The 27096-nt window shown below is 36.8% G+C and overlaps 1 pseudogene; it reads right to left on the bottom strand.

Annotated features, from left to right (window-relative positions):
* Window positions 1-13611: 13611 nt before the first annotated feature.
* LOC781989 (large ribosomal subunit protein uL22-like) lies at window positions 13612-14231 on the bottom strand (annotated as a pseudogene).
* Window positions 14232-27096: the final 12865 nt, after the last annotated feature.

The following is a 27096-nucleotide window of genomic DNA, read 5'->3' as shown; positions in this document are numbered from 1 at the left end:
CTGGTAGGCTACAGTCCATGGGGTCGCCAAGAATTGGACATGACTGAAGCGACTTAGCAGCAGCAGGAGAATGACTTGTCTCTGTTTCGTAATGACTGTAACCACTGATGGAAAACTTCAAGGGAGAGGATCATCTGGAGACTCATTCACCCACAGATTTGGTGATGGATGCTGTCTATCAGCTGAGACAGTCAGTTCCTCTTCAAGAGGATCAGCCCAGGAGGACTCTGCAAGGGATAGTCTGGGCTTCCTTATAGAATGGTGGACTGTCCCCAAGGGAAGTATCCACATAGAGAGGTACATGGAAGCTAGAGACTTGGGTTTAGAAGGTATGCAGCATTGCCACATTCTAATAATCAAGGCAGTAACAAAGTCCCAACCAGGTTCGAGTAGGGGAAAATAGACTCTTTCAAAACATCTTTTAATGCAAAATTTTGGAAAAACCTGGGGGACAAGAAATATTGCTTTGATCACTTTTGGAAAATACATTCTGTCACGGTTCATTCTGACCACAAAATTTAGATCCCTACCAATTACAAAATATACTCACCATATTCTCAAGACTTCTCAAAGTCTCGCCCATTGTGGCAATGGGCTCAATTCAAGGATAAAAATGTCATCCTCTAGATCAGGCCCAGTATAACTGAGATATAAAGATGGTGTTTTGAGAAAATGTTAAAAAGGGTACCACAAATATTAAGACAAAATGTTACCACAATTTGTTAATGCTTGGTGGGTTTGTATGAGCCTTATATATGAAAACTCAATGAGGAGGAAGCATAGAACTAGGGGTAGACTGGTCTTGGGGGAGTATTAGTGAGGTCAGGGGGGAGGAAGGGAAAGAAAGAGGATGCTCAGCAGATCCAAGCATGTTATTCAGAAGGGGAAGGTGCCTCCAACTGGGTCTGGCCCAGGGGAAGCTAAGAACAGTCTGTGTTTGGCCATGGCAGCTGTGTATAGAGGAAGGTCATAGATTTGGCCCCAACTGGGCTTTGGAATAGGGATATTCTCACCAAGGGTGTGGAGCAGGACCAAGTGTCAGGACCCTATCAGGACTGCCCAGTTTCATAATGGGCTTTGATCAGAGAAGCGAGCCACAGACAGAGCCAGTCTTAAGTCTGGCAAGTCCCCTCTAACACTCTTGGCTCCCTGAGACTTGCCCTTGAGTGTTCCCTTCGCTGCCCATCACAGGGCAGGTCCCATTGTAGTGCAGTTGCTCAGTTACTGTCAGAAATGTAAAACTGAGGGCAATAAAACATACACCTTGTTCGTTGTTATATCTCAGAGATTTACCTACTGTAAGCCACCACCTGGAGCTTAATTAGCATAGCTTGATAAACATAATTTACCTGAGTGAAAGCTGTAAATCTGAAATCTAGTTAACTATGGGTTATGGGATGTTGAGGGGTAATGGAGAGTAGGAAAGTACAGGCATGGATTTGATGGTAGCTCATGTTGACTGAGTGAAAGCTGGGAAAACAGTCAAGCTTCGCAGGAGGTGCCCACAGTTGTTGAAGGAGTGTGTGTGTGTGTAAAGGCATTTGTGAAACATGAAAAGGTTTGCTTTTGAAGAGTGAAGAAGATGAGCAGGATGTGTATCAAGCACAGTAAACAGATTAAGATTGGTTTCAAATTCTGTATGTATTGGGACAAAATTCACTCAGGCATAGGGTGATACATATGATTCCACTGACTGAGAAATTTACAAGGGAAGTGTTGTGAAATCCAGGAACATACTGTTATAAACAAAGCAATCCTTAGGTCTCCTCTTTAGGTTGGAAGTTATCTTTTTTATTTGGGTATTGCTAATGATCCACTCCAGTACTCTTGCCTGGAAAATACATGGACAGAGGAGCCTGGTAGGCTGCAGTCCATGGGGTCGCTAGAGTATGACACGACTGAGCGACTTCACTTTCACTTTTCACTTTCATGCATTGGAGAAGGAAATGGCAACTCACTCCAGTGTTCTTGCCTGGAGACTCCCAGGGACAGGGGAGACTGGTGGGCTGCCATCTATGGGGTCGCACAGAGTCAGACACGACTGAAGTGACTTAGCAGCAGCAGCAGCAGCAGCAGCAATGATATACTACTAAGAAAACTTAGGAGGAAACATTAACAATTAGCAGCCAAATCTTATTATAATTTCTTATTGTCTGAAGATCGTATAAGAGATCTAGCTACACATTCAAAATTACTAATATGTCAAGGGTGACCCAACTATATAAACCTGGAATAGGTATTCAGTTCATATTATGCAATGAAACTCATTACCAGAAATATAAAAAAGGTAGAGTCCTTTCTTTCTATTTTTATTTTAACACCAAAGGTAGAGTCCTTTTTACCAACCCAGAAAAGTGGTATTGCTCAGATGTCAGCACATGATGAGGACAAATTAGCCAGAATGCTGTAAAAGTGTCTAAACTGTCATGGATCTGATAATCCCATAATTGGCCTAGAAGTTTATACATATATCTATCATATATAAAATGATCATTTTCATATATCATATATAAATATATCATATATCATATATAAAAAGACCATTTTCAGGTGTTTTATTTATAAACTAAAATAAATTTCTGTACAAAAAGACAGTTCAGTATGGAAATAATAGTAAAGAAAGAAGGAACTCATATCCCTTTCTTTGAACTATTAATGTGACATCAGAAAAATTTGATGAAAGAAACATGCAAATTGCACCTTTTCCCAAAGGAGCCTGACTGGCTGTGGATAGCTGGGAAAGCACAGCCCTGATTATTCTTCCCCTCAACACAAAAATTCTCCTGACACCATCTGTCTGTCCTCACCTACCAAACATATCTGCTCCATTCTGAGAAAATGTCTCTCGGCAACTTTCTTCTCATAAAACAAAGTTATGAAAATAAACTAGCATTATTCATGAACATTTCACCAGTCTGAAACAACATGTGCAAAATAAAAATAAAATTTGGAAAACCACATCTCAAGGAAAGCACAAATTCAAATCATGAAGGGGGAGAAAAAAGAAGTCAGCCCATGCCATAATAATTCTAAAAGTTTCTTTAGTTGAAGGCAGGTTCGTTCACTTCTCAAGCCTGAGGTTGAGAGGGTATAACCCTTTTTTGCATTACATGAAATAGCTTCTCAAAAAAAAAAGGTCCACACTTGCTATACAGTCCTTGCGGTTAGCCTTGAAGCACAATAGGAAGACAGTCGAGACACTCTGAAGAATACATTTGAGTGAACTGAATGACTTTAAAGGAAATCAGAAAATGACCTCCAGAGCAGTCATCTTCATAGAGATATTTATATTTTAATATTGCAGAAAATTTTGCTGCTTATCAAAGCTGGAAAGTAAAAGCACTGACTGGAGTTGAGTTTCCTGTCCCTTGGGAAAAGTCTTTCTCCACACATACTCAGTTTTTCATAAATCCTGGCTTGAGGTGAGCATTCTTTCTGGTGATTTCCACACTTTTCTTGCTCCTGACTGCACAGGTGATGCTTTATAAAGAATGGAAACTACCTAGTCTGGTCCTTTAGAAGCTTACACTCTAGTTCAGTAACTTGCAAGCTCTTTTATATCCACCCTAGACAGTACATTTTTATATCACAATTGAGCAGACACACACAAGAATATTTGCATTTATATTTCTCAGTTAAAGAACAACAGGTAACAATGAAATTTCATTAAAAATATTCAAATTAAGAGAAAAATCCTTCCCCTAATGTTCTCTTCTTCTTTGTGATTGCATACTTACCATTAAGTAAATATATAAATCAGGGAGCAGAATGCATCTATATATCACAAATAGGTGTACATGCAAACAACAAACAATTTTAGAAGCACAATTAGATAACTAATTAGGTTGAAAATTAAGTTTCATGATTAACTAACTCCAGGCCCACCCAAGATTTCGTGAGCCTCTCTAGAACCTTCATGCTTTCTAATTTGCTAAGCAACACAAATTTGAAATTTTTATGTAAATGATTGCAACCTAATAGGCTTTGAAAATTAAAGGAGAGGAACAAATTATTTCTACCATTTGTTGACTATTTGCTCTGTGGTAGGCACTGTGTTGTATCCTTTACGTACACTGGTTTTTTAGGCTTGATATCAAGACCATGAGCAGGGAATATTAATCGTCTGTTTCATAGGTCGGAAAGTAAAGACTCAGAAATGTGAAGTGACTTGCTCAAGGTAAAAAATATTTTAGGTGCAGAGAAAGAATCCAAACTCAAGATTGTCTGGCTCTGTCCGCCTGCATGGCACCTGTCCCTAGCAGCCAATGGGTAACAGATGGCCCCGTGTAAGTCATGCACACACATGCATCGGGTTGTGTTTGTAAAATAGGTATAAGCGTATTCAGCCAAGAGAAATCTCTGTCATGCATGCCCAGCTGAAAACCCCAGAAAGGGCAGCCTGGGAGACAAGAGAGGATGTGATCAATAAATATTACAGCTGGCACATTCATTTCTTAGTGTGTCAACCTTGGCACAAAACTCTGTGGTTCAAGAACTTTATGCCTCATGCAACACTTTTTTTTTTTTTGAGATTTTATACTTGTTCCATGTGTAAGATTTCAGTTTTTCTCATCTTCACTCTCCCTCTCTCTGTGTCACACATACACACACACAGAGACACATACTCCTAAAACAAGTGCTTTACTGGACTCATTTTGAGTAAGGTGAGTTGTCATATTCTCTTAATGTTCTTTTTTCCTGTGGGATTTCTGGCTACCTCTTTGTTTTTAAAAAGGAATACAAGCTTTAAAAAGTCCTTGATTTAAAATGCACATTGTGAAATAGTTCTCTTAAAAAGAAAAAAAGAGTCCTTATTCTGAACTCAATTAGCAACATCCACTAATTAATAGAAAGATTTGGATTTTATATTTTCTGGTTCCATCCAAAGTAGACTAGTCCATGGATAGGACCATGTTGTTACATCCAGGTAAATGCCACATATTCAATTCTAAATCTAAAGAATGTGCACCTTTGGATGGATTTACTCTTGTTCCTAATCACTAGAAGACAAAATGTGTTCCCCAGTTGATTAGAATCATTTGAGTTTGTCCTTTCTATATTCTCTTTCTTTCTTTCTTCTTTCAGCCGTCCTTCCCGCCTCACCACTTGAGGGCTTAAAGAAATCATATTTGTAGACAAGAGAAGAACTCTGTTGGTATATGAGGGAGTAATTTAATTATGCAAAACAGGAAGATGCTCTTTATATTTGGTCTTCTGGGCTTGAAACAATGTCATTAATCAGACTCTCATAAGAGTTATTTCAGATTTTTCGAAACATCAGCTTTCTTGGTTTTGTTCCTCACATAAGTTTTAAACTCTTTTTCTACCTACCTTGTATTCAGCAAGTAAAGATTAGGAACTGTTGAAATCTTTACATTATCTTAGTAATGTGCCAATTAAAGAAGGTGTTTTATCCTGATTACAAAGATTTGTCTGAGGTGGCCACCACTTTGTTAAGGCTGTTTTGTGGACATCTTCATAATTAATGGAAAAATCATTAGGAATTCAGTCTTTATTAACCCCTATAGCTGCAGGGGCCCATTTCATCTTAATTGCATTCATTTGGCACTGGCAGTATTATACAGCATAATCACTAATAAATGATCTTTTAATTTGTACCAATCAACGGAGCTTGCTTTCATGCCAATATTCCTGTTTCTTTGATGTTGACCTGTCTTGATTTTTGATCATTTGGGCTTAAGATGATTTACTGGAAAATCAATATCAATACCAGAACTGCTTGTATTCATACATCTGTGGTTAGGTTCTATTTGAGTGTATTTTGATTGAAATAAGTAGTGCTTGATTACCCATTCAGATGAGGGGGGAAGAAAGCATAATCAAATTGGGAAATCTGGTACTGTATTCTTATTCAAAGGAAAATAATTAGAAACTGTAGGGAAACTGAAGATTCGGGAGAGCAGTAGCGGTAACACTTCAGATGCCACTAATTAAGCAACTTTGTCCGCCACCTCCTAAAGGCCTTCACCAATGGAGTAATATGCTATTAACCATTAGCAAGGCCAATGGGGGCTTTGGTTACACTTGTTAATGGGAAACCCCGAGACAGTTTCTCTCATTATCCCCCTGTCAGCACTGTCTCTGCAGTGTAAAGTGGTCGTCATTGTTCTGTGGGTCAGCTAACCAGAAACCAAGCTACTGTAAAGAAACATTCTGCAGCTAATTGAAAATGACTGAAAAATCCCCTTATCATCTAGTCACCTCTCTTTATTGGTGGAACAATGGAACATATATGGACTATGTGGGGGAAAAGGAAAGTTCAGGGTATGACATTGAATTTTTCCTGACTAATACAACTACAAAGAAGTCTTTGAAGATAATTCCAGGGGAAAAATCCACTCACTTTTTTTTTTTTTAAGATAATGACAGCCAGAGAGAAGTTAGTGTAGAATATTACATTTGCTGTGCTGAAGAGTACTTTATGTTTATATGATTCCCTTCACTAGAGGAACTCAAAGTTTTTCCCATGAAACTGCTGAAATCCTCATTATCCTAATGAGTGAATGGCACAAAACAGGAAAAGCCACAAGGAACATGAAGCTTAATCACATATTCTAAGCTATACTCTCTTTAATGCAATTTAGTATAAGGTATATCTCACTTTAAGTAATTCAAAACCTGGAAATGCATATTTGTAGGGGAAAAAACCAAATCAGGTCTTTTATACAACAAGGGAAGAGGAAAGAAGAAGGAATGGAATAATTGCTATGTTTAGAACAGTCTTTGCTTTGCAGATGCTTTCAATTCATTGTTCTCCTTAAATTGTAGGATTTCAGAGTGCTTAAAATATGGTTCAAACAAATAGTCAAGGTGACAGACAAAATGTGAGGATCACATATCTTAAGGAATGCTTAATTTGGGTATCTTAATTTGGAAATGGAAATTGTCTATTCCATCATCTCCAGAAAGATGCAGCAAGGGTCCATGTCATGGCAGGCAATTGCTCTGTTTCAGGCAAGGTTATCAGGCACTGGAGATACAAAATGAATTAGACATGACACTTCACCTTGATGAATCCCAAGTCTAACAGAAGAAATAATAACATATATTTATAACTATATTACAGTGTAGTAACTGAAACAAATTACATATTGCAAACTATAGGCAGTGAAAACCATATCATACACAGAGGAAAGATAACTGAGGCAATCTGAAGGGGTGGGGGAAGTTTCTATGGAGATCAGACAATGTCAGTTGAGTTCTGAATGATGAGGAAAGATGGTGAAACAGGGAGTGGTCATCTTTGAGCATATTTCATGGGCATGATAAGCAAAGAAGAGAAACACTAAGGATATGTTGTAAGCAGAGTAGCACAGACAAACCATTCAATGAGGCAGAGAATAGAGAAAAAAGAGGTTGGAGAGGTAGACAGACACCAGATTCCTGCCTCCTCTGAATTTATTCTATAAGATATGAGAAACAGAGGAGTTAGCTTTGGATGTAGATAGATCACTCTGGCCAAGTGGAGGGCAGATGTTCTGAGAAAAAGACCAGAGATAGATTATTATTAGTCATCATCCTGTTTCAGTGATCCAGACAAGAGATGAATGGAGTTTGAATTGAACAGTAAATGCAGGAGACATCAGTTTACAATAAGAAACCATTCAAGAGAAGTGTGAGTAAGATCCTTGGGGAGGATGTCTGAAATAAAAATAGGAATGTGCTGAGAATGGAACAGGGGCATCAAAGTCCTACACGTAAGTAAAGAAAAGGAATTCGAAAAGGAGTCAGAGAAAGACAATTGGAAATAGAAGAAAAACAATGAATATGAGGTATAATAAATTCCAGTGAAATTAAAGACTTTCACATAGAAAAAGTAACCACTCAGGTAATAAATGAAGGGAAAACTACATTCAAGCAAAGTCTTTATAATATTTATTGCATTTAGTCTCAGGGTTTATTAGTAACTTAATGAGAATAATTTTATCTTTTAGAGAGTAAGACCTAAAGTTATGGCAACAAAGAGATGAGAATGATAGGTACAGATGGACAAGTCATTAAAGAAATTTATTAAAAGCAAATCAGTCTCATCCAGTTGCTAGTTTTGAATCAAGGGGGCACTTTCTAGGATGAGACACTTGAATGTGTTTTCAGGCTGCTGAAAAGACTCTGACAGTACAATACAGAAGAGCTGAAGATCAAGCTAAGAAAAGGGATAAAGAAAAACTGAAGTGCTGGGAAAAGAGCAGTTCAGAGGGTAACATAAGAAACCAATCATAATGGGTGGAAAAAGAAATAAACCAGAGTGGATAAAACAGATTAAGAAGGCTTCTGTAAAATTGAATTGCTGGTGAAAGTAACAAATAGAAAGATCTGAAAGGATGGGAATGATCATGCATGATTGCTAAGTTGCTTCAGTCATGTCCGACTCTTTGTGACCCTATGGACTGTAGCCCACCAGGCTCCTCTGTCTATGGGATTCTCCAGGCAAGAATACTGGAGTGGGTTGCCATGTCCTCCTTCAGGGGATTTTCCTGACCCAGATATTGAACCTGCAACTTTTATGTCTCCTACATTGGTAGGAATATTCTTTACCACTAGGACCATCTGGGAAGCCCGTGGGAATTATCATTAGGAGCCAAATCTTTTCTGGACCTTTGAAAATGGTCTGCTAAGTTCCTGGTAATGCAGGGTTGATTTGTAGACTTCAAAGGAATTTAGATTAATTAAACCAGTCTACTTTTCTTGACTTCACCCAGGCTTATTTAGATCCCCTGAGATCTAAATCTCTAGAAGATTCTAGACTAAATGGGCCTCCCACATCAGAAATAACTAAGAACCAATAACTCTAGATTGTCACATTCTACACTGTTTTCTAAGTAGTTGCAATCCCACCCCCTCAAGTAAAAATGTCTGTAGAAAGGTTTTAAAAACAATTGTTTTGTTGCTAAGTTGTGTCCTTTCAACCCAATTAGCAGGGTTTTTTCTTCTTTTTTTTTTTCTTACTGAAAGTCTTCCCAGAGCCTTTAATAAGCTCATGAGCATCACGATTCTTCAAAAGGAGAATATAATCTGTAGTTTCCAAGGTTTATTAGATGAGAACACATTTTGATCCACAGAATTAGTTTAATAGATTGCCGAGCTGATGAAAAACACTGCACTGAGCTTGCATTGAACAATAACATCTTTTGGTTTTAAATGCTGGATTCTTTCAGTTTAGCTTTAAATTTCAATTTGAGTTAGTGAGGTAGAGCAAATTAGTTAAGATATCTATTAGTCATGTTTCTTAATTACGTGTGTGCTGTGAACTATGTGCATCCACCCACTGCAGTGGATGCTGAGAGGTAGGGAGCAAGGATGTTTGAGTTGCTCCTAGGTGCTGGGCTCTGGACTAGGTGGAAGGGAAAGTGCAGAAAGCATAGTTTGTATACCCAGAGTGCTGACTGACTTTTCTTCTCAGGATACATACTTTCTGTTCTAGCCCACCTCAGGACTTTTACCATAATATTCTTTCTTGTGAAACCTTTTTTCTGCACATTTATTCTTCCTAGCATGAATGAGCAGAGAAAGCAATGGCACCCCACTCCAGTACTCCTGCCTGGAAAATCCTATGGACGGAGGAGCCTGGTGGGCTGCCATCTATGGGGTCGCACAGAGTCGGACACGACTGAAGTGACTTAGCAGCAGCAGCAGCAGCATGAATGAGACGTCTGTGTGTTCTGCATCTGTTTAGTTTTAATTGCCATTCATGTTCTTCTGGTCTTGAAAAGAGCAGGTCCTGACTTTGACTATATCTTCTCATCTGATTTTCTCCTAGACTTCACACCTTCAGGTTCCAGTCAGTCCTCAGACTTCCTGTCTTCAACCTTGCCACATTTTCAAGTCCAGCAATATCTTCTGCAATTTCTTTACTGTGACACAGTCTCTGGAAACCACCAGCAACTAGTGGTCTCACTTTCTTACACGTGTGCTCTAATTATCTAGATACAGTTGTCTTTGAAAACACTTTTTAAAGTTCTATGGAAAAGTCCTCCTGCATTTTTGAGAGTATATGTCTAAAATATATTTCAAAGTTCTGACTTTGTTAGTAACAAAATCAAGACTTTGCTATTTTTAAGTTAATGCTTTTAAATGTTCCTTTTAAGAGCTTGATTAAAAATTATGCTGTTAATTGAGATTCATTATTTCCTTCAATTTAATAAGGTCTCATCTGAGGTTGCATTAAAAATATGGCACTACCTCACTGATAATATGGCACTGTTACTGAAAAAATTTTTAGTGTACAAAAGACCACACTTTGCTAGCAATTTCAACAAAATCTGATTTCTATCCATGCAACATTTTCTTATGATCTCTTTTGCTATTTAGGATAAATGTGAATTAAAAACCAGGGAAACCACCCAGCCATATACTCCCTCAAATATGTAAAATAAAACCATCACAAAACTGAGACTTCAGCCATTTGCCTTATGAGAACACTTCCCAGCAATGTGGAATTGTTTAAAACAAATAGACAAAGCAGAAAACATCAACAAGACAAAAACAAAAACTATTATTAGTGGATACTCAGGCAAAATGAAGCATGGTTTTATAAATTAGGGATTAAGGTGAGTTTTTTTTCATGTATGTTTATGCTTTTGGATTTCTGATCTTTTTGATACGGCATTTAAAAAAGCAGAACAGAAATGTGTTGATTTTTTCATTCATTTTATTTATAGAAGCTTTATTTTGTCATATATCATTTAACCAGACAACAAGCCCACAAAATACACTCAAAACTCTCAGGTTCACCAAAAGCCTCTGGAGAGCAAGGTAGGACACGCTTCTCCCAGGTTTCCCCATGCAAAGCAGACAAGTTGTCACCTTGCCTCATCTTCTTGGAGAGAGCTGCTCACTTAATTACTTATTTGCCCCCTGCCTGACCAGTGGAAGAATAACCTTTCTAGGGCATTCCTCCGCAGTTCTGTGTGATTTGATCTTTCTTTGGTGACCTGGGCCATGCCATCCCAATATGAGAAGAAGCAGCAAATTGAAGTCAGATACTTATTGGAATGAAACTCTCATTTTAAGAAGAAATTCAGATCTATTTAGCTTGACCTTGGAACTTGAATTAAATCTTTAGACACTCAACTTTCTCCAGGGAAGTGTGAGGTTTATATGAATTCGAGTGTATTAAAGCTAGTCTGGCTCTGATCTACGTACCAAGTTGGTTAATTTTTCATTTAAAGGACAAAGGGTTTCACTGGAACTAATTTAACTGACTTAATTTGTGATATTCACAGGCCAGCTTATATTCTAAACCAGGAGAGGTTTTTTAAAACCATTAACATGTCATTAAAAAAACATAATACGTTCACTGATTGATGTTTTGGAGGCAGCCACAGTTGCCTATGGCTGGGGACTTCTGACACGGTTCATTTTTTGCCTTTGCTACTAACCAATTGTGTGACCCAGTATGAGGTGCTTCACCTTTCTCTGATTCACTCTCTGACTAATAAACTGAGGTTATAATAACTCCCTCTTCTATCTTTCTCAAAGGGGTATACTGAGAATTAACAAGTTAACAGTCCTTAAACACATCAAAATGATCAGTTAAAAGGCAATATATTACGACTTTCATGTTATGGAAATATATTCGAAATTCATTTTTTATTACCAGAAAATATTACTGCTCTGAGATTTAGCACATAAGTAAATATAAAAATTAATTAGCTTGTTTCATACTTTATCTGCTAATGTATATGGATTTGTAAGAAACCCTGAATTAACAAAAACAAAAAAATCAAGTGCACGTGTGAACATTATATTTGCAATATTTCTTCCTAATTAATCTTTTCCATATTTTTTTTTACTGTTCAAAACTTGAGTGCCAGAAACTTCTCTTGATTAACCCTACTTCACTCCATCTCTCTTGCACTTTGTTACTCAAAATTCAATATTTACATTCATTTTATTCTATATGAGCTTTGTAAGAGTTTTAAAATGATTTCCTATATTGTTCTTTCCTCTTATCAACTTATATTATCTCTATGTCAGAGCCTGAGTACCTATTTCCTTAACTTTCCCACAGTACTGCCGTTACCAGATCACAATAACACTGTAAGAGAAATAATGTTTGCTAATTACACACCAACAGGGCTGGAGTTGGAATTTGATAAGTGGTTCCTTCCTCATCTTATTTTTTACCTATTTTTATTAAAAACCAGGGATTACATCATATATATAAAGCAAATAGACACTTGTCTTAAAGATACTTACAAGTTCACGTGTGATTTTGTTACACATAAATGATGTAAATTTTTACACAATCTTGTTTGTCATTGTATTGTCAATAAAATAACCCCAAAATGGTAATTACATTACCAATTGAAAATTATAGTAATATTTACCAGGATAAATCTGGATGCTTTTAAAACAATGAAATATTTGGATACTGGAAAGAAAGGAAATTATGAGAGGAGGAAATTGTGACATTGGGTAGAGAATGGTAGAAGCACAATGATATTTTAATTTTCAAGGGATAAATTTAGTACCATCTAATCTTACATTTGATGTTACTTGTAGTAATGTTTCTGATTTTGTTGTTGAAAGTTTCAAATCTCACAGTTTTTAGAGACACAGTTTTTACCTGCCTGATTCCTTAAGGAAGCAGTGTTTCTTTGGCTCCACCTAGCATGGTCATCATCGGAGAAGGCAATGACAACCCACTCCAGTGTTCTTACCCGGAGAATCCCAGGGATGGGGGATCCTGGTGGGCTGCCGTCTATGGGGTCTCACAGAGTCGGACACGACTGAAACTACTTAGCGGTAGCAATCTTACATAAGATAAATGATTAGTATTATTTTAAGTATCTATAATGTAAGTTCTCAAACATTCTTTTCAAATGGAAGGAAAAGTAGAAGACAAAACCTCTAATTAATGTACAAGTGTGATTGAAGGAGACATCTTATAGCACCTTCAGTTCAGTTCAGTCAGTCAAGTCCAACTCTTTGCAGACCCCATGGACAGCTGTATGCCAGGCTTCCCTGTCCATCACCAACTCCGGGAGTTTACTCAAACTCATGTCCATCAAGTCAGTGATGCCATCCAACCGTCTCATCCCTCTGTTGTCTCCTTCTCCTCCTGCCTTCAATCTTTCCCAGCATCAGGGTCTTCTCCAGAGTCATTTCTTTGCATCAGGTGGCCAAAGTATGGAAGTTTCAGCTTCATCATTAGTCCTTCCAATGAATATTCAAGACTGATTATCCTTTAGGATTAACTAGTTTTATTTCCTTGCAGTCCAAGGGACTCTGAAGAGTCTTCTCAGACTCTTCTCTCAGAAGAGAGAAAAGCTCTATGAAGAGCTTTCTTTATAGTCCAACTCTCGCATCCATCATGACTACTGTAAAAACCATAGCCTTGACTAGATGGACCTATGTTGGCAAAGTAATGTCTCTGCTTTTTAATATGCTCTCTAAGTCGGTCATAGCTTTTCTTCCAAGGAGCAAGTGTCTTTTAATTTCATGGCTGCAGTCACCATCTGCAGTGATTTTGGAGCCCAGGAAAATAAAATCTGTCACTGCTTCCATTGTTTCCCCACCTATTTGCCATGAAGTGATGGGACCTGATGCCATGATCTTAATTTTCTGAATGTTGAGTTTTAAGACAACTTTTTCTTTTTTTTTTTTTACTTTTATTTGCATTTATTTTTTGCGGCATTTATTCCCGGGCCATAAGTTTTTGTTTCTTCAGTTTTCTTCTGGGATATCTTTCTTCTGTGCAACCTCCTCTTCTGGTTTAGGAACAATCTGTTCTTTTTCAGTAAGGATCATCTCAGTGTGGCAGGGAGAGCTCATGTAGGGGTTGATCCGACCGTGAGCTCTGTAAGTCCTGCGCCGCATCTTGGGGGCTTTGTTCACTTGGATGTGCTCAATGACCAGAGAATCTACATCTAAGCCCTTAAGTTCAGCGTTACTCTCTGCATTTTTGAGCACGTGTAGTAAAAATTCAGCACTTTTTTTGGGCCGCCGACCCTGCGTCCAGCCCCGCTGTTTGGCGTGTGCACACCTACCAGCTCCACCATTGTAACGACGGAATGGCACACGTTGCCTCTTTAAAGTGACATCCTTCAGATACTTGGTGGCTTTTCAGATATGCATACCCTTTATGGCCTGGGCAGTTTCACGAGTGTTCTTAAGTGAACACGAAGATTTGAACCTCTTGATTTGCATGATTTTGTGGGGTTTTCTGGGTCAAGTGAATAGTGCACCATTTTTAGGGGTCACCTCAGGCTGCTTACCGGAAAAGCTAAGACAACTTTTTCACTCTCCTCTTTCACTTTCATGAAGAGGCTCTTTAGTTCTCTTCATTTTCTGCCATAAGGCGCCTAGTACATCATGTAATTATTTTTTGCTTTGCCTTTTTAAAAAAATTTATTGTGTGTGTGTTAGTTGCTTGCTGCTGCTGCTGCTAAGTCGCTTCAGTCGTGTCCAACTCTGTGTGACCCCATAGATGGCAGCCCACCAGGCTCCCCTGTCCCTGGGATTCTCCAGGCAAGAACACTGGAGTGGGTTGCCATTTCCTTCTCCAATGCATGAAAGTGAAAAAATAAAGTGAAGTCACTCAGTCGTGTCCGATTCCTAGTGACCCCATGGACTGCAGCCCACCAGGCTCCTCCGTCCATGGGATTTTCCAGGCAAGAGTACTGGAGTGGGGTGCCATTGCCTTCTCCGGTTAGTTGCTTAGTTGTGTCCAAATCTTTGTGACCCCATAGACTGTAGCCTGGCAGGCTCCTCTGTCCATGGAGTTCTCTAAGCCAGAATACTGAAGTGGGTTGCCATTCTCTTCTGAGCCAGGGATCTAACCCAGGTCTCCCACATTGCAGGCAGAAATTTTACCATCTGAGCCACCAGGAAAGCCCTATTTTAAGTTTATTGCCTTATTATAAAGATCTAAATAGAACAGAAAAATATTTCTATGGTTAAATAATAAGAGAAATGCCTGATGCTCTTTATTTTGTCAGCAGAATCCTTGGAGAATTTTTTGAGAGTTCGCTATTCAATTTTAAAAAAGAAAGGGAGCTCTCAGACCACAGCCCTGCTCTCAGTTTTCTGTATCCAGTTAGTATCATGAGTCTATCTTCCCTCAAGGTGAAGGGAACAGTCCCCAAGTCTGTAGCTCACAGCATGAGCTTGCTGTATAAAGTTTAAAATATACTTTTGTTCCATAAACATCATAAATATCAGTACTGATAAGACAGAGATAAAATGTATCAGAGTATTATTCCAAAATAAAGGGGCAAGGGTCATGCTCCAATTCTTGCTAACTCATTTATTCTGAAATTCATTTACTTCATAAAATTTGGAAACTTATTTGCACAAAACTGGGCAAAGCAGTCTCATCTTTTACTGTATTTGCAGTTATAACAAAATTGTTATTTCTAACATACATTTTCTCTGTTTTCCTGTCACTCCTAATTTTTTTTTTTCTGACTAGCTATTGATTGGTCAGTTTTTTGTTTTTAAGAAGGCAAACTTTTTGACTTATTTTACAATGTAAACATTTTCTGCCATTTTTTAATCTCAGTTAATGATTACCTTATTTTTTAATTATTTCTTTCTAATTTCTAAATAATAATGTTCCATACTTTCTTATGAGAGTAGCTTTAGCCATGTCCTATAGGTTCTGTATAAAGTATATTCATGCAATTTTATTTTCTATATAGTCTCCAATTTAGTATGTACTTTGTTTTTTATTTTTATTTTTTTTACTTTTATTATATTTTGAAGTGATTTATATTTAAAATGTTCAAGTTATTGGGATTTTGCCTATGATTTTATTTTTAAATTCTAAATTTACTATACTGTAATCATGGAATGTAATCAATATTGTACTTTTTTAACTTGAAATATAATAGTGGTTAATTTACAATGTTGTGTTAGCTTCAAGTATATAGCACAGTGATTCACTTATAAATATGTATATAACAATCATGTGTATATATACATATATATTCTTTTTCAGATACTTTTCTATGATAGGCTATTAAAAAATATTGAATATAGTTCCTTGGGCCATATAGTAGGTTTTTCTTGGTTATCTATTTTATGTACAATAATATGTACATGTTAAAACCTCCTAATTTATCCATTTTTATTGTGACTTTTCTCTATGGTCTGATATTTGTATATAGTCAACGGGCACTTGAAAACTGCCGCAATAAGTAATTTCAAGTACACAGTTAACCCTATTGCTAATGGTTTTAAGCAGATTCTGATAGTTATACTTATCTTCCATCTATTTGGCTTCCTAGACCATGAGGTGTGTTCCCACAGTTTCTTATAATTCTGATGAATTTTGCCTTATACATTTTGATGCTCTGTCATTTGGCACATTTCTATTACAGTTGTTTTTTGTGAGTTATACCCTTATCATTACAAAGTTGGTCTTTTATAAATCATTTTAGAATTTGGATCTGGCTTTCTCTCCCCTCTTCCTCTTCTTTTTCCTCTTCTACTGCCTTAGGTCTTTGTCATTTCTTTTACTTCCCACCTATCTGAGATATTCTATTAGTCTGGTGTCTTATCACTGCATAAAAATGAATTATATTGTGCCATCCAGCAAGATGCTGTTTTTTTACATGTAAATGCATTCCATTTATATTTTACTATAACAGATGTTTTGTCTTAAGTTTATTATTTTATGTAATGATTTTTGTTGTAATAGTTTTTAAACCTCTCTTCCCCACTAACTTTTTAAGTATATACTAAGGATTTATTCCTGGACTGATTTTGGCACCTAGAGGAGTAGAAATAAAATAACTTGCTCAATGTTATTTTTGTTGAATGAATAATAAAAATTAATAGAATGCAATTCACTGGTTTAAATACCTTCAAGTATATAGCCTTACTCTAAATAAACTTACACCTTTTCCCAACACTCTTATATGAAGAAAATGAGTAGTCTTACTTTTTTTTTCCACCTCCTCTTCCTGACAATCTTTGATATTTGGTTAGGTATATTATTTTTAAAATATCAAAGTTTCCGTTTAGCTCTATACTCATATTTCACACCACAGATTCCTCATTCCCACATTCTTTATTTGATCTCTGGCTAGATATTTTCATAAAATAGTTATTTTCAAAAATGTCTCCATATTCTTTTAGGTTCTTGCAAGATTTGAGCATCTTTCTGTTGCTTTATGCATAGACCATAATTGAACTGGTCATAACATTTTGGGGCCAACTTTTTAAATAAGTTGTTTTCTCAGTGTGCTATAAACATTCAAATTTATTGTCTTTGGAAATTTAATGTGTCTGTGAACACTTTTGACCATAACTTTTATAGATTATTTAATACTTCTAGTTGTTTTCTCATAGGATGAATTTTTTTAATCTTTGCAGTTAAATAAAATTATTAAAATATATCTGAGTGTTGATTGTTTTAATAAAACACTCCCCCCAAAAAACTCTCATGTGATATTCAGATATCCCATATTCTATATTCTTTCTTTTCTTTAAGTTTTCTTCTATTACAACTTTGACTGTTATTTTTGTTCCACTTGCTTTGCTGTTTTCTTTAGAGTATGTATACGTGGGATATTCTTCAATTTTATCCGGTATCTATAATGTTCATTTTTATTCTTTTTTCTGTCTGTTTTTTTACATTCTGTCTTACATAATTTTTTTCAAGCCTGGACTGCATGACACTGTTTCAGTAGTATTTATCTTGCATCTTTATGTTTCATTTTGCAATTTTAATTTATGAAGTGGTTTTATTGTTTGACTCCATTTCCCTTCTGAGCTCTGTAGCTCATATATTATATTCTTCTAGTGTGTTATCATTGTATTTGCTTGGTCTAACGTCACATTTAAGACTTCTTAGTAATGATTTTCTCCTCAAATATATGAGAATAAAGACCTGTATTTGAGATTCTTATTTACTAGAATTATTCTTTTTCCTTTTATGCATTTCTTTGCCTGTACAGGTTTTATATTATTTTCCTTCTTTTGATATATGTATACAGGGTCATCTGTGAGGTTCTTTATGAGTATCTGTTCTGTGTGGAAGGGCTGTTCTATCCAGGCCTACTGTTCACTGAAGAATAATGTGAGATGAACAGGAAAAATGGAGTAAGTTGACCAGCAGCTATGCACACCTGGATGTGTGTTCATCCAGCAATTTATACTTACTTGTTTCCTCTCTAACTTTCTTGAAACCCAGTTTTAAGAAAAAACAAAAATATCATATATTTAAAATTCATCTTTATAAAATGTTTACCTGTGTTATTTGTTAGTTTGCCAATCAACATGTTTCAAAGACTTTTCATGTACAGGGTTCCATAGACTCTATTTCATATTTAAGAGTATCCACAATTTTGTGAAAATGGAAAGTAACACACATCAAGAGACTCATGAGACCTGGGTTTCACATATTGAGTTGTCTAAAGTTAAGATTTTTTTCAGTTTGAAAAAATCATTTAAATTCTCTATATTTCTGATTCCTGAGAAGTTTAGGTAAAATAATCATTGAAAGTGAAATTGTAGTCACTCAGTTATGTCCGACTCTTTGCAACCCCGTGGACTAGAGCCCACCAGGCTTCTCTGTCTGTGGAATTCACTAGGCAAGAATATTGGAGTGAGTTGCCATACCTTTCTTATTAATTGCTTATAAATTGAAATATCTTAATACTGGAAAATAGAGCAGTGATATATTAATAGAAAGCTACTGAAGTTTTTGCAAATGATTTTTATTCAACCTGTTCATGGGGATTATCCAGGCAGGAATGCTGGAGTTGGTTGCCATGCCCTCCTTCAAGGGATCTTCCCAACCCAGGGATTGAACACAGGACCCCCACATTGCAGGTGGATTGTTTACTGTCTGGGCCACTAGGGAAGCCCAAGCACATCTACAAAATAGATTTAAAATCCATGGAACTTTTATTTAGGAACCTTTATTTATACATTTAAACAATTCTAAGCTCAGAAAATTTGTAGGCATGCTTCCCTCACTGCTGGCCATGTTCATGTGTCTTGGAAATGTCACATCATAAAAATCTAATGTAATTCTTACATTAGAGTAAGAAAACTTTGTTAAAGTTTGGACTTATCTCTGTATTTTCCCCATAGAGATTAATCTTTTTGCATTCTCAAATCAAAGTAAGTCAACAATAGAAATTTTTATTACAATCAGATCTTCCTTTTCTATATGAATATTGACATCAAAATTCAATGAAAAGTTACATGCTGCCAAACAGTAAGTGTTGCTGTTGAAAAATAAACCATAGCTTGGAATTATTTGCCTTAAGCTGAACTGTCAGTGTTACGTTATGAAATGACCTGCAGTGTCTTTTATGTGCGGTTGAAAAAAATACAGATACTTAAAAACCCACAAAAAGACAACTAATAAAAGACCTACATTTTACTTACACTGAAAGCTATCAGAGAAAGAAATTACAAAAAAAAAAAACAAAAACCTAATTTGATGAGAAAGGAGAAGAAAAAGAAAAAAGATTCTGATGGGTCACTTTCTCATACACAAGCATTTAGTCTATAGTAATCTTCCAGGACTGTCAGATTTGATTGAAAGATAATGCAAGATTTTTTCTTGCTACAATTTATAGCATGTATCCATTAGGAATAATTATGGTTGCATGATTTTGCTAGCTGTTATCTCTACAAGTGTTACTAATGGTTTTATCAATTACTCCCTGTCCAATAACGGCATGGTTGTAACCTAATTTAAAGACACTCTATCACCAGGCTGATTTGTGTAGTAGTAAATGACAGCATTTGAGACACCAGCCAAATGACTCACTTCAGTGACTTAGTTAGTCTCTAATAATTAACAATTAGTAGGTACCTAGAGAAAGCTCAAGAGACTGGAGCTCCCACATTTCTCTTTCTTATCTAAATGTAAGAAGTTAGCGAGACTTCAGTGATTCTTATTAATAAAAGTGAAGACCTCTATGGGTTTGAAGAACATGTGTATATAAGAGACAGCTGTTAATAATTCCTATTTAAAATAAAATTAATCAAGAGTGATATGTGTTCAGAAGGCTGTGTCTTACTGTATTCAAACTGGTAAATACATTAAGACCCACAAGTAGAAAAATTATTATTTTTTTCCACGCATGTTAGTGCTTCAGTTCAGAAGTAAAGTCAATGTGCTAAAAGGGAAATAGTGTTGGCAAATTTGTGCTATTTCTTGAACTTTAAAGGGAAAAATGCTGGATGTGCAAAAAGAAGCACTTCATTACAGATCATTAGTGAGAACTTTATGTACAGCTGAAGGCTCAGAAAGGTATTGCCTGCTTAGAACTAGCTGGGAAGAAATTTGAAATCCCCCTCTTTTTTTTAATGAATGTAAAAGATGATTTTTTTTTTCTCTAAAGATGTTGTCTCTAAGGATTTTTTCAAAGAAATCGGCCCATTTTGAAAGTCTAAATAACAGCCTGAATTTCCAGCTTTAACTGGCCTACATTTTCTGAAAGTAGTTCTATTTCTCAGGGTGAAACTTGGTGAAAGTGAACAAGGATGCATAGAGTACTAGGGTTCTTGCTCTATGTTGCCCTTCTGTGGAGTGCATTAGCATACTTTGGATCCAGGCTGATTAGATCAAGTTGCTTTGGGATAATTTATCAATCAGGTGGCTGTCAGACCTTAGTAAGCCCTTCAGGTAAACCATGAATTTAAGATAATCCATTTACAAGAAGAGTAGATCAGATAGAATGATGAAGAACTTCCTTCAACACTATTATGTCATTGCCAGAGATACCAGAAGATCCCAACCTGTAGAGAAAAGGGGTACTGTGCTTTGTTCTGTATTGCATTATCCTCAGTAGTCCCTGTGAGGAAAAGGAGAGCAGGGCCAACTACAAAAATATTACAGCCTTGAAAGATGTAGAAAGTTGTGGAAAGTCATCTTTAAATACATCTTCACACTTTCAAGCAAACCTAGTTTGACAGTCACAGTTCATCACGATCATGACTAATAAACAGATGCTCCTAGATAAATTCTGATGGGCATTTGCAACCCCAGTTCCTTTGCCTTGCTCCACAAATGTGCTAAAGGAGTCAAACATGTGAATGAGCTAAAAGCCCAGGTCCCCAGCCACTCCCTGCTACAGAGTATCATTCCTTGCCCATGTGTTTCTGTCACCGTTTTGTGCTAATCACAGAAGAAATCAGTGGAAAGGAAGAAAATAAGTCACTGAGGATCTGATCATCTCCTGAACAAGATCACAATGGCCAATTTGCAGAAATGGGTTCCTCTAATTTTCCCTTGTGGTGGTGATGAGATTATGAAATAGTCATAATAGCACAAGAACTGCCCTCTCTGGAAGCTGCTAAGAAAACTCCAACCATAATAGAGGGGCAAGGACTCGCGGTGTTTCTTACAATGGAGTTGAAGCTCCACCCCTCCTCATCCAGCTGTATTTGCATATTCTTTTGAAAACCACACATTGAGTATCTATAGCCCCAGCTGATGTCATCGGGCACAGCATGCAGCCACTAGAAGTGGGACAATTATAATTTTTGTAGCTGATTAATCATCATGAAAAAGTAACAGTCAATTGACTCAATCATACATCCATGGTGATTAATCACACTTCACTTGTGTTTTTTTCCCCCAAGTATTTTACTGACAGTGCAGATGTTGGTTGATTTTCTCCTTTAGCCTTTTACTTGGTCACAGATGTTAAGTAATCACCTTGTCCTGATACTTGACTTATCCATAATCTTCAGTATTACAAGCCCTTAAGAGAAAATGTGCTCTTTTCTTAGAAATCAAATGGTAACATAGTTATTACCTTTAAAAAAAGTTAATCAATATATGAAATAGCCATAATTGTACTCTGTAATCACAGATGCTTTTTTTTTTTTTTTTTAATAATCATGCTACTCCTCCATTTGTTCCCCGATGGCATGATTACTGATAAAACATTAGGAAAAAGAGCTGTTTTTCTTCCCTCCTCCTGGAATGTTAATGGCATGATTCTATTTAGATTTAATCCAAAACTAGGTGTTCCAATCCAGATTCATAAAAGGGCTTTTTACTTTGGAAGCAGACAAAATTTACTCTTGAAGACAAAACAGACATGCTGTCACCTGAGCATAATTCTATGTGAGACGTCTCAGTTACTGGCCCATAAGAGAAGCTGCAGTGATTCACTAGGACAGTATTTATAAAATTGCCACACACATGTGCACCCATGGGTGATTCATGTCAATGTATGGCAAAAACCACCACAATATTGTAAAGTAATTAGACTCCAATTAAAATAAATAAATAAACTTTAAAATAAAATAAAATTTCCACATATGAATTGTTGGTATTAAAAAACCAATTACAGATGCACCAGTCTGTTGGTAAAAGAGCAATATTCAAGGAATATTCTAAACGATTATGAGTCAATTATATCACTTTTAGGGACAAGTGACAACACAGTTTGTATTCAAGTCAACAGAAATGCTTCATTCCAGGCTCCCTCTGTAGTAGTGGGATTAGTAGGGCAGGTATGTCAAAGATACAATGCTGTTAAGCCCTAAGACTTGCCTAATTTCTAAAATGGAATGCTGATCCTAAGGGACAAGCAACGTGGCACCACAAAGTGAAGCCCCACCCCCACTCTACAGACTGACTTCCATGATTTCAGCCACTCTAATCTTAGAAGAAGGTAACATCTCCCAATATTGACCTTCAGGTAATCTTTGAGATCATATCCCAGGTGGAAAATTGCATTCATGCCAAGATAATACAACAGCATTGAGTGCTATCCTGGGTGACTGTCTTGATACTGTTAATAAAGAGCCTTGAGTTGGATATAATTGTTAATAAACTAATTCTAAAAATCCACTCAAATGTCATTTCTAATCAGGATTTTCTGCTGGGCTAGGATCCCTGGGGAAAACTCTGAAGCTGTGAATCTTATATGCAATGGCAGGGATGAACATACGAAGGTACAGGTCCACCCTCGCTTTATAGCTTAGTTGTTTAAAATGATCACATATGATGAAGCTCAGAAACACTTGCAGCTGTGAGAATCAGAAAAGAAAGAGAGGGATGGAGATAAGAACCAGTAGGAAACTCTCCAACTAACTCCAGTCCTCTTTGGATGTGTTGGGGGAGAGGTGAAAAGATGTTATTACTTGTAATTTATAACAGGAACATCAAGGCAGAGAAGATTATATAAAAGCATTTCAGTGAGAAGATACTCATGACATGAAACTATTTAAAACAATTAATCAAAAAAGCCTAATTATTCAATTAGATGGATAAATGAATCTTCTTAAAGTGGATATGCAAAAAAGAGAGTGATGATGAAATCTTTTAAAGGGAAATGAGTATAACAAATCAGCTAAATACGATTGCTAAAAAATTCTGAATAATAAATCAGTGATTATGTTTTAATTGGGCTTTAGCTTTGTAATAATTGAGGACACTCATTATCTTGTTTTATTGTATTTATGATTTTAATATTCATACCATTTCTTACTATCTTTGTATACTTTCTGCCAGTGCTTGTTGCACTTCCTGGCTGATTAGTGCCTGGGTCAGTGTGAAGTGAATACAGATGTCTCAATCATGATCGGCAGGAGCGATGGCTGATTCTCAGTGTTTGAAGGTCTCCTGAAAAGCCGTCCTTTGTGCGATTGTCAGGGTGATTTTTTCTGTTCTTTTTTTTTTTTTTTTTCTTCTCTCTCAACATGCTTAGCTCTGTTGGTAAGAGTCATCTAACAGGAAACTGTTTTTCACTTTGATGAGAAACAAGGGACTTCATTTTGGGGTATCATCAGTGTTTCTAAAATGACAACACATATACATTTATCCTGTCCCAGGGAAAATAATAGTTTTATGCAAAAGGTAACATCTAACTAAAAATTCAAACTCTTTATCTGAGGGTGAAAACAGGGCAAAACAGAGCTCTTATGCTTGTAACTTCCAGACGGTCGGATAAGCTACTCTTTGTTCCCAAAGAAGGGCAGTTGAGCCAAAGATTATTTCCAAGTTTTTGTCAATCACTTTCCCCTGTAAAAGGTGTACACATGGCTGATTGCTTACACACTCAAAATCAGCCAAAAGGTGCAGTCAGAATGAGTCCGCAACTGTCAGCGGCCTTAGATGTAGAGAGAGCTCTAAATGAGCCTTTGAGAAGCAAAGAGAGAAACCATTCAATGCTCATGCATGGAATTTTTGTGAACCCAAGTGACATTTGTGAGTATTTAATCCATTTTTAAAATCTTTCAAATGAATCAGTGGCAATAATTGTATATAGGATTTTATTCAGGTCCACAGAGTCAGTGCTGGTTATATTAAGATTAGTATGTATTATAATGAATAAAAGGTATGGACTGTATTTTGCCCCATTGCCAGAAAAATGCATAGTTTTCAGCCAATCTTTTGCTTAATAAAGGAATTTAAATAATGGAAGAAATAATGAATGAATGAATTAGAAGTAAAACACACGCACAACTGATGGCCTATGAGATCCTAAGTACTCTAGTCTGCCTTATCATATCTCTAAACACAGAAATAAAAATTGGTATTTGAAAACTTGGACATAACTCTACTGACATATATATTTTTAAAAAGAAAGGTCTGCTTTTATTATCAATTCACAGTGTGTCTTTTCTAAATGGCAGATCTTGGGCAAGTGTTCATCTTTAAATAGGCTTTTACAACTTGGGCATTATTTACCTTTTGTTATTGTTGTTTAGCTAAGTCGTGTCCAACTCTTTATGACCTCATGGACTGTAGCCCAATTAGCTCCTCTGTCCATCGGATTTCCTAGGTAAGAATACTGGAGTGGGTTCCCATTTCCTCCTCCAGGAGATCTTTGCAACACAGGGATCAAACCCACATTTGTTGTATTGGAAGGCAGATTCTTTACCACTCTGCAACCTGGGAAGCCCTGTTTACCTTTACAGTTACACTTTCAGTTCCAGAACTCAGTCATGTCCAATTCTTTGTGACCCCATGGACTGCAGCATGCCAGGCTTCCCTGTCCTTGACCAACTTCCAGAGGTTGCTCAAACTCAGGTCCAGTGAGTCAGTGATACCATCCAACCATCTCATCCTCTGCCGTCCCCTTCTCCTTCTGCCTTCTATCTTCCCCGGCATTGGGGTCTTTTCCAAAGAGTGGGGTCTTTGCATCAGGTGACCAAAGTATTAGAGCTTCGGCTTCAGCATCAGTCCTTCCAATGAATATTCATGGTTGATTTTCTTTAGGATCAACTGGTTCGACCTCCTTGCTATCCAGGGGACTCTCAGAGTCTTCTCCAACACCACAGTTCAAAGACATCAATTCTTTCGTGCTCAGCCTTCCTTATGGTCCAACTTCACAGCTATAGATGACTACTGGAAAAACTATAGCATTGACTGTATAGACCTTTGTCAGCAAAGTAATGTCTCTGATTTTTAATACGCTGTGTGTCATGGCTTTTCTTCCATGGAACAACTGTCTTTTAATTTCATGGCTGCAGGCACCATCTGCAATGATTTTGGAGCCCAAGAATATGAAGGCTATCACTCTTTTCTCTATATCCTCATTTATTTGCCATGAAGTGATGGGACTGGATGCCATGGTCTTAGTTTTTTGAATGTTGAGTTTTAAGCCAGTTTTTTTTCACTCTCCTCTTTCACTTTCATCAAGAGGCTCCTTAGTTCCTCTTCGCTTTCTGCCATAAGGGTGGTATCATCTGCAAATTTGAGGTTGTTGATATTTCTTCCGGCAATCTTGATTCCAGCTTGTGCTTCATCTAGCCCCACATTTTGTATGATATACTCTGCATAAAAGTTAAATAAGCAGAGTGACAAGATATAGCCTTGACACATTCCTTTCCCAATTTGAACCAGTCTGTTGTTCCACGTCCAGTTCTAACTGTTGCTTCTAGACCAGCCTATATGTTTCTCAGGAGGCAGGTAAGGTGGTCTGGTATTCCCATTTCTTTAAGAATTTCCCACAGTTTGTTATGATCCACACAGTCAAAGGCTTTAGTGTAGCCAGTAAGACAGAAATATATGTTTTTCTTGAATTCTCTTGCTTTTCCTATGATCCAACAGAGGTTGGCAATTTGATCTCTGGTTCCTCTGCCTTTTATAAATCCAGCTTGAACATTTGGAAGTTCTTGGTTCATGTACTGTTGAAGCCTTGCTTAGAGACTTTTGAGCATTACTTTGCTAGAGTATGAAATGAGTGCAATTTTGCAGTAGTTTGAACATATTCTGGCACTGCCTTACTTTGGTATTGGAATGAAAACAGATATTTTCCAGTCCTGTGGCCACTGCTGAGTTTTCCAAATTTGCTGGCATATTGAGTGCAGCACTTCACAGCATTATCTTTTAGAATTTGAAATAGCTCAACTGGAATTATATCCCCTCCACTAACCTTGTTGGTAGTGATATTCCTAAGGCACATTTGATTTCATATTCCAGGATGTCTGGCTCTAGGTGAGTGATCACACCATTGAGGTTATCCAAGTCATTAAAATGTTTTTTGTATAGTTCTTCTGTATACACTTCTCACCTCTTCTTAATATTTTCTGCTTCTCTTATGTCCATACCATTTCTGTCCTTAATTGAGCCCATCTTTGCATGAAATGTTCTCTTGGTATTCTTGAAGTGATCTCTAGTCTTTCCCAGTCATTTCTTTCCTCTATTTCTTTGCATGGGGCCGTATAATTCTTTGTTGTGAGAGGCTCTCCTCTGCATCTTTGGATCCACCCACTAGATTCCTGTAGCACTACCCACCTTAGTGGTGACGATCAAAAGTATACAAACATTCCCAAATGCCCCTTGAGGGTCAAAATCACCTCCTCATTTGAGAACAATTGCTTTAAAGCTTTAGCTGACAGTAAGACATTCTTAAAGCAAAGACAGTAATGGACAGTTAGAAAAGCAGATCCTTGATTACGTATGCTGGAAGTACTGGATCATTTTCAGCTCAGTTTTCTGAGTTTAATCAATATTACCATGCAGAGTATTTTAAAATTTTTCCCAGCGATGAAAGAAATAACACAAGAAGCTGGGATGTTTTATTATTTTTTTATTTTACTTTTAAACTTTACATAATTGTATTAGTTTTGCCAAACATCAAAATGAATCCACCACAGGCATGATGTTTTAATTTGAAGAGAATTGGTAAATTTACTGGA

The sequence above is a fragment of the Bos taurus genome, chromosome 9 (assembly GCF_002263795.3).
Source record: "Bos taurus isolate L1 Dominette 01449 registration number 42190680 breed Hereford chromosome 9, ARS-UCD2.0, whole genome shotgun sequence".
NCBI classification, from domain to species: Eukaryota; Metazoa; Chordata; class Mammalia; order Artiodactyla; family Bovidae; genus Bos; species Bos taurus.
Note: the sequence above shows the minus strand (reverse complement) of the source record. Positions and strands in the feature narration are given on the sequence as shown.